This window comes from Mytilus edulis, chromosome 8, assembly GCF_963676685.1.
Source record: "Mytilus edulis chromosome 8, xbMytEdul2.2, whole genome shotgun sequence".
Classification (NCBI taxonomy): Eukaryota; Metazoa; Mollusca; class Bivalvia; order Mytilida; family Mytilidae; genus Mytilus; species Mytilus edulis.
Window position 1 is genome coordinate 9,433,763 of NC_092351.1, and position 4,984 is coordinate 9,438,746.

Here is a 4,984-nt window from a genome sequence, read left to right on the forward strand (position 1 = left end):
CATAAGTATTTGTCACTTGAGATTTTTAGCTGTTCATATATATTGTATATAATATAAAAAAGAAGATGTGGTACGATTGCCAATGAGACAACTATCCACAAAAGACCAAAATGACACAGACATTAACAACTATAGGTGTATACATTTTTTCAAAAAAAAATATTTTGGATTGATTTTAAGCATCCTGGTACCAATAGAAGCAGTATTATCACAGGTTTATTTTTTGGTTATATTTTTTTTGTGTCTCATTTTCATTATTTTCTGTTCAGAAATTCGATATACATGTATATTCAACCAAATTAAATTATAAAAAAATATTTTATGTGTTCTCAAGGGAAAACAAAAATAAATGAAAACGAACCTATTATCAAATAAACACATATTAATTTAGACCATTTTTTTGCATTGTCAGTCTTATCAAACTTGCATGTACCTCCCAAATTTGGTTTCTGTTCTCCAATTTCAGTTTGCCTCTACCAATGTTATGAAACTAATACACAATTAATGCATATATATATGCTTACTACATTGTACCAACAAACACACATGAAGTTTGAATTTTTGGTGGGGTCGCTTTTACTTTTCTAGAGTTATGCCCCTTTACAAATTAAAAAAATGCTGAAATTTTGTTCCTTTCTTTAACACAAGTTTGCTTCATCCAAATGTTCTGAAACTTATATGCAATGCTTACTACAACAACACTCAGATCAAGTACAAATTTGGGTGGTGTCACCCTTTTCATCCTTTATATGCAAGCGGTTGCTCATCTGTGTCCCATGGACACATTACCATTATGAACTAGTCTACATCTATATGCTTTTGAATGTCAATAATTGTTGATTTTCTGACAGAATTACTCTATTTAATTTCAGGCTGCAAGTACATTTGTACATGTACATTGCAAATGGAAGGAGTGAGCTTGGAATGTTCAACTTTACTTGGAAACTATTGGCAAAGAACTGACAGAATTTCATGAGAAGCCAGTATCATATTCTAGTCTTGCAACCGGAAACTATGCGTAAAGTGCTGAAACTTAAGAACAACATTCTACATGTATATATGCAATATATGTTGCCACAATCCACTTAAGGAGCTAAGATCAACTATAAATTGGAACTACATGTATATGCTTTAGTGCTGTCGAAATCCTTTAAAAAAATCAAATCAAAAGGACCTACTTCACCTATATATATAGCTACCTGTCCCAATGATGAATACAGATCATATATATGAGTCTACTCTTATAAATAAAACAGTGAAGGAGAATAAAAATAAAGAAAATATAGAGCTGATCAGCTAATGATTGTACATGTACATGATGTATAAATGGCAACAATTCTTACATGTATACTAGAACATTGAAATTAGTTATATTAATAGATGTTTTATAAATTTGATCTCATAGATATTAGAGAAATAAAATCAATCACGTTTCAAAAATTTGATTTAGTTGAGCCTTTTTTTTTACGCCAGTTTTCAGGACATATTATGGTATACCATTGACTGTCCGTCGTCAGCATGTCGGACATGTACTCAAAAAAATAATAAATACTAATAGGTACATGTAGTAGTCAATATTGTGTAATCAATAGGTCATCTTCATGTATATTTGGTGTATAAAATGATTATTAAATGTCTTATCACAAATTAAAATATCAAATGAGAGGATGTGATATGATTGTAAATGAGACACAAGAGACCAAATAACACAGAAATAACTATACCTGTAGGTCACCATATGGACTTCAACAATGAGTAAAACATATTCTGCATAGTTGGTTTTAAAGGTCTCGAAATGACAAATGAACAATTTGAAACATTTAAAATGAGAAAACTAATGGGTGATTTATGTACAAAATAATAAATGAATAACAAATATGTCTGTCTTGCAGGGTTTATCTAAACTTAACCTCATTTTCATGGACTTGTCTGTTTCTTGAATTCTAAATATGTTTCAAAATATTTGGTTGATGGGATGATTGTTACAGAGTCCGACATAGGGTGGGGGCTCATTGGTGGATTATATTGCAAATAACTGAAGCCAACCCCGCTTTGGCAGTCAGTCCCCACATTGCCACTAGAGAAATAAAATAACTAAGAAAAAAAAATGGTATATTAATAAGAAAAAAAAATTAAATCACGATAATTTCCTGTCGATATGCACATCTACATAGTATGTCCTTATTATCTACAAAGTTCATGAAATTCTGTTGAATGTGTGGTTTCAGAGGAGTTTCGATGACAAACTGTTTGCAGTAGTATACTGCAGCAAATAAGTTCAAAGGGGCATAACTCCCTAGAAAAATAATTCGTAATTTCCTGTCGATATGCACATCTACATGGTATGTCCTTATTATCTAAAAAGGTTTTATGAAATTCTGTTGTGCGGTTTGAGAGGAGATGCAATGACAAACTGTTGCAGTAGTATATTGAAGCAAATAGGTTCAAAGGGGCCTTATTCCTAGAAAAAAAAATATGTATATCTAAATAGTATGTCCTTATCTAAAAAGGTTTCATAAAATTCTATTGTGCGGTTTGAGAGGAGATGCGATGACAAACTTGCAGTAGTATATTGAAGCAAATAAGTTCAAAGGGGCATAACTCCTAGAAAAAGTTTGAATCGTAATTTCCTGTCGATATGCACATCTGCATAGTATGTCCTTATTATCTAAAAAGGTTTCCTGAAATTTTGTTGGGCGGTTTGAGAGGAGTTGTGATGACAAGAAACAGGACTGATAGACTGGCTGATGGACGGACGGACGGGTCAAAAATGTTATACCCTGCGCCACTTCCTTGCGTAGGGTATAAAAATAGGAAGATGGGGTGTCATTGTTTATGAGGCGACTTCACCAGAGACCAATTTACATAGAAGATAACAATTATGTCCCCGTACGGACTTCAACAATTACGTTAAACTGATATACCACATAGTCAAACAAATAAAAGTCCCAGAAATTACGTTTTATTTTTATATGACTGCACATAATGAAAATTAAAGTTGTGCATACTGAATGATCACTGGCAAGTATTTCAAGCATAATACGGATGAGAACATGCAGATAAGTATCAATTATGAAAGTTATGCAAAGTAAGACGGGAGCTAGATATATGGACTGCCATAAAAAAAATGAATGGACAATTACGCTTGGTGCATGTGTAGGCAAAATTCCCCCTTTTTACCCTACGAGGCTTGGTATGTATATATCCAGCTGTTTGAACACCCTGAATAATCAAGGGATCATCTGTCAGATTAGTCATATTTCTATGTTAACCATACGATATGAAAATAAGCAGATGAGGTATGATTGCCAATGAAACAACTATCCACCAAAGTTCATATTTAAAATTCAATATTATAAATAAAAAAAACATTATCTCCTTTTATCATCACGTATAGATCGATGATTAGTTATGCTATGCATTTCTTTGCCACGGTAAGATCAAATCAGTGTTCACAAACAAAATTGTCATTCACATTTTTTGCCGCATTGACATCACTCAACTATATTTGTGATCATTTGTTTTAATCAAGAAAACTTTCCTTATTAGCTTACCTTTTAAAAAAGCATTTCAAAAATTAACATTAAAGTTAAAGTTTGCCAACATCACCGGCTAATACAGCTGGGCTAATATAGTGTTCTTCAGGGCGTAGCTTTTAAATTACAATCCAAACTTTTCCTGAACCTAGTAGTAGTATAGATTTTTTTTATATATAAAGTCTTTAGTAGTGTTTGAGACTGTCCGGCACGCTGCGTGTGTATGTCCTAGCAAAATCCCGACATGGTGAAACCAAATATTTTGCGGTTCTCCGCAAAGCATGCAGTATTGAGGAATTATATCATAGACCGATATATAAGGTCGGAATACTAGGCCAGTCCCGGTTACCTTTGACTGGTGGATCCAGGGGGAGGGTTCCGGGGATTGGAACTCCCCGTTTTTGGACGATAGAATGGGGAAATATAGTTGGAGCACCCTCTTTTTGTCCTGGGTTGGGAACCCCCTTTTAAAATGGCTGGATCCGCCCCGATTGATCAATTTTCATCTTCATGAAAAGGTGGAGAACAGCAAATTATTGAAGTGTCGTTTTATTTCTACAGGAAAACAAATAATCATTTTAGTGAAATAAGTTGCTGGATCCATTAGTCTATTTTAATAACACCGTCAGTGCTTTGATTCAATTATTTTAGTTTTAATGCTGATATTTCTTTTTTTTTTAATATGAACTCGGTTGACATATTGATAGATCTATACAACAGAAAATTGCAAATCAACAAAATATCAATTCAGCAAAATAAGTAATAGAAGAAAAGTATCATAAAAATAGAAAACATTGGCCCCGAGGTCTTAGATTATAGGACTTATGTCTAGTGTTCCGGAAATCATGGAATTGTGATACGAGAAAAAATTTCAAATGATTTTCGTGCAGGTAAACAAATCTTTAAATTAAAATGTTAGGTGTGCCAGTCAAGTATTAAGTCTGTTAGAAAATTGGCATGTTCAAATTTGTTTTGGGGAAAATAAAAAATATTTAACTATAATAATCAAAATTTTGCAGTGGAAAAATATATCGCATACTCGGGAATAAACTCCAAAAAATACTTGGAAATAAAGATATTTCAAGTTTTAAATAGATTTATGACAGAATCAAACTGTTATAAAACGCCAAACGGATTATAGCTTGAAAATAAACCCGCCCCGATGCTTTTAAAGCATACTATACGGGCAGAGACATATAGACATATATACACATACATGTCGCTGATACGGGTCACAAGTTTACCTGTTTTTGAAAGCTGTACGATGACATGAAGTTGTTTACATCGCTATCATTTGTTTACAGTTAATCATTGTCATTGGCAAAATATTTTCAAAAATAAATCTCCAAGACATCATTTAATTCAACCGGTATTTAAGTGAATTTAAAATATGGTACGAACGGACCCAAGAGGCGACCGTGTAAGATGAGAATGCGTTTTGGGAGCGA